The 12,798-nt window shown below is 38.5% G+C and overlaps 1 long non-coding RNA gene across 1 annotated transcript in view; it reads right to left on the bottom strand.

Moving 5' to 3' along the window:
• Positions 1-616: 616 nt before the first annotated feature.
• The window catches only part of LOC129683943 (uncharacterized), a 45,043-nt gene continuing 32,861 nt past the window's right edge, over positions 617-12,798 (bottom strand). The window contains exon 4 of the long non-coding RNA XR_008721224.1: positions 617-823. This is a non-coding gene — a long non-coding RNA (uncharacterized LOC129683943). The remainder of the gene's footprint in view (positions 824-12,798) is intronic.

Here is a 12,798-nt window from a genome sequence, read left to right as displayed (position 1 = left end):
GTGGGCTAATATCCAGTATATAAAAAGAACTCAAGAAATTAAACGGCAACAAATCGAGTAATCCAATTAAAAATGGGGTACAGAGCTAAACAGAGAATTCTCAATAGAGGAATATCGAATGGCAGAGAAACACTTAAAGAAATGTTCAACTTCCTTAGTCATCAGGGAAATGCAAATCAAAAGATTTCACTTTACACCCGTCAGAATGGCTAAGATGAATAACTCAAGTGACAACACATGCTGGAGATGATGTGGAGAAAGGGGAACCCTCTTCCACTGCTGGTGAGAACGTAAACTTATACAACCACTTTGGAAATCAATCTGGTGCTATCTCAGACAATTAAGAATAGCGCTTCCTCAAGATCCACTTATACCACTCCTAGGCATATATCCAAAAGATGCTCAAGTATACAACAAGGACATCTGCTCAACCATGTTTGTAGCAGCTTTATTTGTAATAGCCAGAAGCTGGAAATAGCCCAGATGCCCCTCAGTTGAGGAATGGATACAGAAATTATGGTACATTTACACAATGGAATATTACCCAGTGATAAAAACAAGGAAATATTATTTTTAATCTTATTAAATTTGAAATAATTATTACTTAGATTTAAAAAGTAATTATGATAAAAGATCTGCCAATATTTTTTTTTATTAAAAAACGACTTGTTTGGTGTTAATCCTGAATATTACCGGTCAGTCAGTCCCAAATGGTGTCACAAATGAAGAGATATTAAAGTCAATAATGTCAATAAATACCAAGGTGTTTCTGCTTCACTGCAATAGTTTTGTACTAGGAACTATTTGCACTCTGCAGCCTTCCCTGTTAAACAGAAAAAAGGATTTCAAGTTTATTTCCATACTTTGTTAAAGTTTCTGTTGTCAAGTTTTTCTCTTTAATGAAAAAAATCACATATTTCTAAAGTGATAGTTTGCAATTCTTCTTTGGGGAACAGGAGTCTGTGAAAGATTTTTATCAATATTTATGGCCATGTTCTTTGTTGAATTTCTCCTTTCTGAATTCAGTTCTAGAAAATGTGGGCTAGAGACATACATAAATTTTATAAAAAGCAGTAAATTCATATTCACAAGTAAAATCATATCTTTGTCCAAAGAGCTCATTTTTCCTTGTCATAAGTTTCGTACTGCATAATATCTTTTCTCTATCAGCTAAGTAAATGAGCTTTCTCCCTAGTTGTGTTTGACTCTTCTAGTTTCTCTTGCACATTCTCTTTAAATAAAGAGGGAAATATCCTTTCGTCAAATTAAACAGTTTTTTGTGCTTGGCTCCGTGTCTCCAAGTGGTGCTGCCCAAAGTCCATTGTATCTTCCCCCATCAATGAGCCCAATTAAGACAATACCCCACACAACAGGCCACCCAATAAAGACATTCTGCCACTGAAGCACGCTCCCCAGGACAAATAAAGACCACTATCACACCACTCATTTTTCTCAGGACTGCTTCGGTTATCACTGATTCGATTTCCAAAGTCTTTTAGAGTTGACCCGTCCATTTATGATAATAGTGTTATAGACATTTAAAACTCTTAATGTAATTTTATGTCTTAAAAAAGAGGAAGACAGTGCAGCCACTCCTCATGAGACCTGATAGACTAAGATCAGAAAGAAGGGGAGAAGGACCTCCCCTGTCAGTGGACCAGAGGAGGGACATGGGTGGAGAAGGGGGAGGGAGGGTGAGATTGGGAGGGGAGGAGGGAGCTACAGGGGGGATACAACGTGTATAACCTGTAATTAATAAAAATAAAAAGGGTTTAAAAAGTAAGTTATCAGAAACATCTCTATTCCTGCTTCTGCAAATCTTCTCCCATCGTTCTACCTGTATCCCCTATCAGCTTGATGTGCTTTTTGATTTTTAAATTTACTGAGTCTGTTTAGTGCTGCTAGTGTATGCATGAGTGTAACCCATCTCCTGTAGTGTTGGGAGTCAATAGGACAGTATATGCACGGCATAAATCTACCTCCTGTAGTGTATGGAGTCATCAGGGACTCTACCTCTCAAGGACACTGACTCTCCTTTCTTCAGAGCCATCAGTTGGCAATAGCTTCCCAGACAGGGGTAGGATTTCATAACACCATCCCTTTGTCAAGTTAATCTTGAGCAGGTGTTGTGCATGTAGTCACATCTGTGTGAGTTCATGTGTGGCAGTACTCTCATCTCAGAAAGCACTGTTATGATGTGGTCATGTAACAGTGCTTGTGTTTGACAGTCTGTCTTCTCTTTTTCCTGATAATCCCTGACATTTTTGAGGGGTATGACAAATACATTACGTTTGGAACTGAGCACTCCGCAATCTCTTATTCCCTGCATTATGTATTGTGTCTGTACTGTTATTTCCCCAAAAAGAAGCATTTCTGGTAACAGTCTATAAATACATTCATCTATAATTGTAAAGATAAGTATAGAGTAAGCAATTTAACATTTCCATTTATCAAATGTTAATAGTTCTTTTTTTTTTCCCCCTAGAGCCCGTGAGCCCGTGATATCACCAGGCATGTGTTCTTGTCATAGTTAATGCATAAGGTCTATCTCATGGAGCAGGTCTAAGTCCAATTACTGTACCTGAAGGGAGCTGCAATGGAATAAAGATTGGATGGAAACATAGACACATTTACAAACACACAAACACAACACTGTGGGGTCTTGTGGATCTAATGGAGAGGTACCAACTGTGCAAGAGCTGGGAGCCTCATTCCTTTTACTATGTAGAGTACAGAAGGGAGGACTTGCTAGCTTTGGTACAAGATCTCTGAAGGTAAGTAGTCTTTGATGGCAGGATTTTGGAAAGAGGACTTCAGATCCCTTGGAACTCTGAGTTACAAAGGGTCCTGAGCAGCCATGAGGTTGCTAGGAACTGAACTCTGCTTTTCCGGAATACAAACAAGTGCTCCTAACCACTGAATTATTCTCTGGCACCTCCTTTAATTTCTTTAGTGCCATACTCTTCATTCTAATGTATAAAGCTCTGTTTGTACACACTTTGTAGTTATTCTTACTGATTTTTAATTTCATTCTACTGTGTTCTAAGTATATATAAGAAGTTATTTTATTTTAAAAGTTTTGTAAGACTTGCATATTCTCTTCATATAAGATCTGTTTCATATGGTGTTTGATTCACTGAGGAAAAGAATATCTAGTAGCTGTTTAATGGGACAGGATCTCTAGATTACTTAAGTATATTAATAGATATTTTAATTAATATGCAGTATCATTAAGTCCACTGCTACACGGTATAATTTAATAATGATCTTTTTGATTATTTGTCTTGATAAACAGTCTATTGATGATAATGGTAAAATGAAGTCGTTTTCTTGATAAGAGGTAAAGGTTACATTTATCTGGGTATAAGGACAACTAATTAGGGTGTAGTTAGGGATTATGGTTTTAAAAATAGTGATTATTGGTTATCTTCGAAGATCCATAACTTTGCTAGTCCTGTGTAGTTGGATTTTTTTTTTTTCAGAACCTGAAAGAATTTTTATTTTGGTCGGTGGGTCATAAGTCCAACCTCTAGTCCATTGCCAGGATCAGTCCCGCCTACCCCTGAACTGTATGCTCCTCCCATTTCATATCCATCTTCTCCACCCAGACAGATCCTACACATCCTTCTGCAGGATCTAGCCAGCAGAATATCCGCATGATCCTCTCCTGCAAGCACGCTTTAAAACATACCGGGTGTAACCTTGTTCAGACATCTAATTCCCTGGCCAAATCTGCCCAGGCCTGTACAGATACAACTTAACTCTAGGTTATGTTTAAGGATGGTAGTTACTAGGTTAACATAAAACATTCCTACATTTTTAAGAAATTATCTCTAACTATAGTCACCAGGTACCCAAGTACCAGGGCTTAGGACATGTAGACAGCATCTTTGAGACCAGAGCATAGACTTCTCCTTAAATCCTGTATGTGAATAAATGCATTCAGACAAATCTTCTAGTTCCAGAATGAGCAATGCTTCTTTTTTTTTAATTTATTTTTTTGCATATTTAAAATTTTTTTAATTATTACAATTTATTCACTTTGTGTCCCAGTCATAGCCCCCTCTCTTGGTCCCTCTCAAACCTACCCTCCCTCCCTCTTCTCCTCCCATAGTGTACTAATAGGGGAGGTCCTCCTCCCCTTCTATCTGACCCTAGCTTATCAAGTCTCTTCAGGACCGGCTGCATCATTTTCCTCTGCGGCCTGGTAAGGCTGCAACCCCCAGGGGGAGGTAATCAAAGAGCCTGCCACTGAGTTCATGTCAGAGATAGCCCCTGCTCCTCTTACTAGAGAACCTACTTGGACACTGAGCTGCCATGGGGTACATCCGTGCAGGGGTTTGAGGTTATCTCCATGCATGGTCCTTGGTTAACACCAGGAGTTTTTTTGTTGTTGTTGTTGTTTGTTTGTTTTTTTCTTAATATCCCTTCCTATGCTGACTCTGAATCCTTGCTAATAGTAAATAAGGATGGTTTCTTTTGTGACTGTACTGTAGATAGTTCTCATTTCAGAGTCTTTGTTTGTTTGTAATGGATTCTCTTCTTTGATGTATTAAAATATATGTTTCAATTTTTTTCTTTTTTGGACTGTGGCAGAATTGCTTAATTTTCATTTCGATGAAAATAACTTGAAAAGATGGACAAAGATGTTTTAAAGCATCTGCTCTTTAATCAAGCCACATTTTCACAGAATAGCAAAGAAATAAGACATAGAAGGGGTGATTTTTTTTTTCATGACATTTTCTGAATGAAACATCCCCATTCATATCCCCTTCAAATAATTACAAATGATTGTAAGTTAGAGGACAAAGTGCCCTAAAGCTTGGGGGAGATTTACTTTGTGAGTAAATGTTGCACTGGCCCAGGTGAACCTCAAAAGCAGGAGCAAATATACAAAACCTGATATTATCTTTACAATTTTCTAATGACTAGTTCTCACTCAAGTGCAACCTATCAAATATGTAATATGTAAGTTCTTTAAGAACCAAAGATTACATACCCCCCTCGTGTGTGTGAGTGTGTGTGTGTGTGTGTGTGTGTGTGTGTGTGTTTGTGAGATTTGATGGTACAAGAGATATAGGTCAGTTGATAGAAGTCATGTTTTTGTTTGTTTGTTTCACCCACGGTTCTTTTTACATCACTTTTATGGTGGCTTTCAGTTGTTTTTAACTTCCAGTTCCAGACGATCTGAGACCCTTCTCTGTCCTCTCGATATCAGGAATACAAGTAATGCACATGCAGGCAAAACTTCCATGCACATAAAATGACATAAATTAAACTAAATAGCTTGGTTGATAAAGGTCAGAATTAGTATAAGTGACATGATAAGTGGAATGATTTGGATTATATTTTGGTGTGTCAAAGAAGGAAAATCCCAAGCATTCTATTTTACCAATAAAGACTCAAGAGCCATATGCGTCAGTGAAACCCTGCTATCTCAGAGAGGCAGGGAAAGCACCCTGTTGAACTTCCTTCTCAGCTCAGGTCATGATGGAAAAACAAACAAACAAACAAACAAAAAACAAACAAACAAACAAACAAAACCTAAAAGTTTCACTAGCTCAACTGACAGCCCAGGAGGAAAAGGCCAAAAAACCCAAGGCCAAAGGCTTGCTAGTTCAAAGCCCAAAAAGCCAGGGAGCTGAGGAGCTGATGCCAAAGCTAAAGCCAGAGCTTGAGGTAAGAGCTTTTTCTTCTTCTCCATGCTGTCCTAAATATCCCCTAACTCACAGTCTCTCCTACTTCCTCTCTGCTGGTTTCTTGCTCTGCCTCTTGACCTAGTGCTAACTTTTTTTAAATCCTATGTACAGCAATCTCTCGGATTAAGGTGTATGCAAGGGCTAGCTGAACCACACCACAATCACCTGCTTACAATAAAAAAAGTTCTTGGATTAAAGGTGTGTGAAAAGAATCAACCACACCAAAAATTTGAGATTTACAATGGGATCATATATCTTGCAACAATACTCAGATATCATATTTTATTTGCAAATAGGAATTTTAGTAGTTATACATATACAATAGCAATATTTAGGTAGAGAAAAGTTGACTAGATGTGTTCAGCAGCACAACAAGCTTGGACTTCAGCCCCAAAGAAGTATTCCCTTTAGCATATATCTTTAATTCCAGCAGAGGCATGCTCTTCTGCCACTGTCCAAAGAAGAAAAAAAATGAGTCCGATATTTTAAAACATTAAAAAAGAGACTCCAGTACAAACATAGGAAGACTCTGAAATGAGAACTGTCTGCAGTACAGCCACAGAAGAAACCATCCTTACTTACTATTAGTAAGGCTTCAGAGTCAGCATAGGAAGGGAAGCTAAAATAATGAAGTATTACTCATTCCAGAACTCAAAGACCTGTCTAAAAAGAGGAGAGTATTAATCTTTGGCACAAGCCTTTAATCAGGAAGCAGAAGCAACTGGATCTCTATGTTTTAGGCTGCCTGGTCTACATAGCGAATGTCATGACAGCAAGCACTACATAGATAAACACTGTCTATGAAAACTAAAAACAAAAAAGTAAGAGAGAGGGAAAGAGAAAGACAGAGAGAAACAGAGAGAGCAGTGGGAGGGAGGGAGGGAGAAAGCATGCAAGCAAACAAACAAGCAAGTTTATAAGCTATTGAGGAAGACTCTGGACATCAGTATGTTGTCTAAACAATTTCAAATAGTAAGAAATTATAATATGCAGTGGTTAGTTTTTTGTCAGTATTAGATAAACTAAGGTCCCCTGAGAAATGGCAATCTCCATTAAGGAACTGTCTGCTACGTCAGTCAGATAAGCCTGTGAGCATGTCTGGGTGACATTTTCTAGAGCATATTGATAACATGAGGGTGGACAGTTGATGTGATGGACATGAGTGTATGGTTTTTATGCCTTTGGCTGAAGGGAGTGAGGTTGAGAAGTTTGGAATACTGGGCAGGAAAAGCCATTAAGCATTTAGATCCTAAAAAGTTGTGGGAATTAAAAAAAAAATAATTATGAGAGAAGTGCAAAGGAGCCCTCATTTGTGAAGTTTCAAAGGGAAATTTTGGAGTTCCTCAGAGACTTACCAAGGTGCCTGTGTGATATTTCTATTAATAATCCATGATTTCTGGCCAGCTGGGGCTTAAGAACCAGCTCATAAGAGACCAATATCATTAAACCAAACTTTTGCTCTATTGGGACAGTTGAGGCTGGAGCCAAAATATCAGGTGTGAATGACCAGAACCTTAAAGGTCAAATGTCAGGAGCGGTGCCTCCGGCAGCTGCTTTGATATTTAAATCTCGGCGGAGAGACTGCTTTTACCAGACTTTCTCTAAAGGCAGGGTAGAATTTGCAAGTCCATCTCCTTTTGTTTGTGACAGCAGGTGGGATAGCTTGTGAGGATCACACCTCTTCCTCAGGCTTCTCATGGAAATTAACCCTTTGTTCTGAGATGTTTCCACTCTACAATAAAAAAGACAGTTGCTGCTAAGGGCTGGCAGTTGCAGCAAGGAGAGTTGCTGCTAGAAGCTAGAGGCTTTTTGCTGTGGCTGTCGCGTCTGGACCTTCTTAAAAAAGCCTCCTGTGTCTGTGTGTTATTTTATTAATTTTAATCCTCACTCCCGACTCAAGAACTGTTCTACTCTGCTGGCTGCCTCCGGCAGTGAAATATAAGGAATATATCCTCACAGTCAGCTCACAGAAGCTGTGGTCCAGTGTGTGTGTACGGAAGTTGTGAGGTAAGGCTTCACTTCATGGTAGCAGCATGACTTAGCAATAATTTTCTAGGTCTCCCAGATGGCACTGGTTTTGATGTCATGGGTAACAGCTCTGGTTTGGGTTTATATGGCAGGGTTGTAGTTTTCCTAAAAAGAGATCAGGAGATTCTATTAGTAAAGAAATCCTCATCTGCAGTAGAGACCCACCTATGAAAGAGGTCATGGCAAGAAGCTAAGGCAACATGCCTAGTCTACATCCCTGCAAAGGCCAAGCAGGTCACTGGGGAAGGAGTGGCCGCAGTTGCACAGGTGACTCGCAACATAGTAGAGGTACCATGGCAGGACTATGGGAGGGCCACCAAGTACATCAGCGGGAGTGCTGTTAGTGTGGACATTCTAGAAATAGAGGTCTGTTAACAGAGATTGCAGAGCCATGGAAGTGCATCTGCTTAAGGTGTCTGGACATCAGAAGATCATGAGTAAGTCCTGGATTTCACACTAATTATTGTCTTGGGTTTCGGTTTTGTGTTGGTTTGATTGCTTTTTGTGCCCCTCTTCTTTCGGTTCTTATTTATTTATTTATTTATTTATTTATTTATTTATTTAATATACAGTGTTTTGCCTTCATTTACACTGTCATAACAGAAGAGGGCACCAGATCTCATTACAAACGTTTGTGAGCCACCCTATGGTTGAGGTTGCTGGATAGTTGTACTCAGGACCTCTGGAAGAGGCTCTTAAGCTCTAAACCATTTTTCCAAACCCTGTGCCCTTGTTCTTACATTTAAAGTAAGAAAACATTTAACTTGTTTTTGCTTTTACAGAAATCTATAGTTAGGAAGTTTTGAATATTTTTAAATGGACTTTGAACCTACATAATATTTGTACATTTTAAAACAGTGGGACAGTCTCAGCATCTGCTTTGAGTCTGCTGCATAGAGTCTTTTAGAGGCCCTCTATGGTTGGCTTCTGCCCTGTTTCTTGTTTTCTCAGGAGTCATATGAAAGAAGTGGGAGTTAGTAAGACCTAGAGAGGACAGGAGCTCCACAAGCACCAAATATATCTGGACACAGTGGTCTTTTCTGAGACTGATTCTCCAACCAAGAACCATTCATGGAGGTAACCTAGAACCCCTGCTCAGAGGTAGCCCATGGCAGCTCAGTATCCAAGCGGGTATCCTAGTAAGGGGAACAGGAACTGTCTCTGACATGAACTCAGTGGCTGGCTCTTTACTGCACCCTCCCTGAGGGAGGAACAGCCTTGCCACACCACAGAGGAGGACATTGCAGCCAGTTCTGATGAGATCTGATAGACTAGGATCAGATGGAAGGGGAGGAGGACCTCCCCTATGAGTGGACTTAGAGACAGGCATGGAAGAAGATGAGGGAGGAAGGGCGGGATTGGGAGGGAATGAGAGAGGGGGCTACAGCTAGGATGCAAAGCGAATAAGATGTACTTAATTAAAAAAAATAAAAATTTAATTAAAAAACAGTCGGTCATTCAAAGTTACACTTTGTTTTATATTATGAAATTAATAAGAGAGCCTGAAGAATAAACAAGAAAGAAAAGGTTGTGGTTTAATAGTGATTTTTTTTTTGTGTCAAGTAGAAAAGAAATTAATTGTGCTGGTTAACTTTTATCAGCCTTGGCTATCCTAGGTAATAGAGTGTAATTGTTGGCCAAAAGTATTCCTTTTCTGCCTCATTTTCTTTCGATTACAGAAGTAGAGACGTAACTAGGCACTGTGTATTGTAGCACACTGTTCTCAGTGTAGTTTGTTCTGATTAAGTGCTGATGTGTGTGCGGTTGACATTTGTGGCATGCACTTCCTGTGGCATTACCTGAAGTTCTAGAGTACAGATTAAGGATAACTTACCCTTGCCCATCTAAAATATGATTTTTAAAAGTCTTTATTTAGGGTTTATTTTTAACAATATTTTAATTAGGTATGTAATTCTGTATTGCCTTCTATTACTCAGAACTTTCAAGGGACTTCTCCAGTGTTTCTTGGCTCATGTTGTTTATAAAGTCCAATCCTTACCTGAGATCCTTAGTAGCTAATATGTTTTCTTCAGTGTCTGTTTTCCACATCTTCCCTTTAGCTCCACTTCAGGGAAATTCAAATTTCTTGTATCCAGTACACTGTCTTTCCTGTTTCTTTTGCCTTGGCTTCTTTGTGGTTTTAGAAGTCTTTTGGTTATTGTTCTTTTTTTTTTTCTAATCATTTATTTTCCTTTCTAAGATTATATTATAGTTATATCATTTTCCCTTCTCTTTCCTTCTTTCAAACCCATATATCCCTTCTTTCTCTTTTCCAAATTCATAGCCCCTTTTGTCACTAATTATTATTGCATATGTAAGCAGATATAAATACATACAAACAACATGCTCAGTCCATAAAATGTTACATGTGGATATTTTCTAAAAATTGCTTCAGCTAAATAAATAAAAAAATCTAATCTTTTATTTTTCCTCTACTTTCTCACTTTTCCACTTATAAATGAGTATTGGCCACATATAAGAATGTCATTCTTTGTTAATTATATACAATGCGTGTGTTTACAAATGTATATACATATATCTAGTTATGCATATATGCACACAAGTTTATATTTATATACATATAGAGGAAATAAAATGCGGTTTCAAATTAATTAATGTCTTACTCTCAATTTTTATTTTTAAAAATAGTATAAATTTAATTCTAAATTTTAAAATATAAATTTTTCTGTAAGATAATTTTTAGGGAAGCTAAATTTCATTGGAAGCACTTATCACATAAACATTTACACAAAAGACAGTACATTTGATGCAAGATGGTAGCAGCCACCAGCACCTGTGGGTCCATGGAGGCTCTTCAAGTAGCCTGAGAGACCCACCAAGGCTCTGATAGTAGATGTAAGCAGCTGAGGAAGAGTCTGCATAGCCCACAGTATCTGTAGAACAACTAAAAACAGGCAGGCTTTAAGGGAAGATGCTATTTAAAAGCAGTCTCTTGAAATTGAAAGGAAAGATGAGGGAACAGAACCCAGGCAATCAGGGGAGAGAAGTGAAACTAGAGGCATGGTGACAATAAATAGGAAGTGTAGCAAGTGTAGAGGAGTAAGGCTGGTCCTTTTCCTGCTGGAGATTCAGGCCAGTAGGCCCAGCCTGCCAGCATGGAGCTGCAACCTGTACTGCTTGCTCTGCTGCATGGAGAATATGCCGGGCAGCTCGAGATGGTCATACCAGATGGGTGTGCATCAGCCTGGAGCTCTCATGGATTCTGCCCTTGGACATTCAGCCTATTTGCAAGATCCTCCTGAGTCTGAGCAACAATAGGGTATTTGAGTTGAAACTCAGTGACAGTCCACTATTCATGGTGCTTCATAGAGTTTTGAAGCAGACCAATTGCAATAAGTACTTGAATGCAAAGCTATTGATGCAATATAAATATATAGTGTGTGAAAGTCACTGCAGTTTTTAATTCCACTTCAATGAATGTTCAGTGGGGAGGTGGAAAAGGTGGCAAAACAGAGTAGTGGATGCGTGGAGATTTGGCCATGGCAGCTACAGTTATGGGAGCTAGCTGCAGTTGACAGGTAAGCATCTCCTTGGCTTGTTGGGCCATGAGGGTTGTGTGTAGCAGCCTGGAGTTCCCATAGGCTCTGCTGCGGAAAACTCTAGCAACTGCAGGATGTCTGAGATGAAGAACAGTTCATTTTCTGCATTGATCCTCCTAGAAAGACCTCATTGGTCCATGCTAGAACTAGAGGCCATGCTGATGTCTGTGGTCTGTGCTGTGGCAGGTGGGAGTGAAAATGGGAGAAAGAACAATGGGTGGGGTGAAGGAGTGCTACTGATGTCCATAGTCCTTGCCACCATCTGGGACCATGGTGAGATCCATGCTTTGTGTTGCCACTGGCTGTGATGGGAAAGGAAGCTTCTTTTAAATTGGTATGGATGAATGCAGACTCATAATTGTGAATGAGAGACATTGAAGGATTCTGCGATCACCTCCTCAACTCCTTCCAAAAAGAAGCAGTCCAGACAGGAAGCCATTGAAGAAAGTCTTTAGAAACTGATAGGGATGCTGGGATGTAACTCTTTACAGTTGACAGCTTCCGGCGCAGGAGTGGGTAAGGACTCTGCTATCTTTACAGGACTGGCTACTGGTAGTCAAATCATGTGTCAATGAGTATATAGACGACACTAATTGGATTTAGTGTATTCGTTTTTTTCTTTTTGGAGGAGGGCACAAGTATGGGAGGATTGGCCTAGGAGGAGGGGAAACAAGTTTGATGGGGTGCATTATGTGAATTGTCAAATAATCAATGTGTATGTAATGTTTGAAAGAAGAAGGCATTATAAAGCAATACTGCAGTCAATATATTCAGCTAGACTATCATATCCATATAAGCATATTCATTGGATATTCATACTGATTTTTGTTCATTTGTTAATTTTAAAATATAATTTTTATGGCACACAAAATAATGAGATTCATTTTGACATACACATATGACGATCATTCTCTATTATCTATCTATCTATCTATCTATCTATCTATCTATCTATCTATCTATCGTCTATCATCTATCATTGGTCTTTTTTCATCATTTCTCCTCATTTACCTTTAATAGCATACCATTCTCTGCTAATACTACCTACTGATCCACTTTTACTCTCAAAAGTTTTTATCTAGTGTTTTCCTGTAACATAGTCTATGACACTCCCTTCACTCCTCTCTATCTCAATTTATACTTTCCCCTCCCTTTTTATGTTCCCTTTCTATAATAATGTGCCCATAAATTTATATATAAATTGAAATATACAATATGAATATAAGAAAAATGCTATTTTTCTATAAGGTAATGATTTATATTCTTAAAATAAGGGTCTCCAGTTCATGTATATTCCTAAATGGGTATGTATACATATGATTATATACATTCATGTATGAATACTATGACTCTGTAATTGTACATACATCTATCTGTAAATGTAAATAGAATAATCATTTTCTTACAAATAACTATTTAATTTTTATTACAGTTATATGAAATTCTATTGTGCACAAGCACTAATTTTTTATGCATCCATCTGTTAATTTTGCATACAAATTATGTGCATA

This window comes from Psammomys obesus, unplaced genomic scaffold (assembly GCF_907164565.1).
Source record: "Psammomys obesus unplaced genomic scaffold, mPsaObe1.curated_primary_1811, whole genome shotgun sequence".
Lineage (NCBI taxonomy): Eukaryota > Metazoa > Chordata > Mammalia > Rodentia > Muridae > Psammomys > Psammomys obesus.
This window is presented reverse-complemented; position numbering and strand designations above follow the sequence as displayed.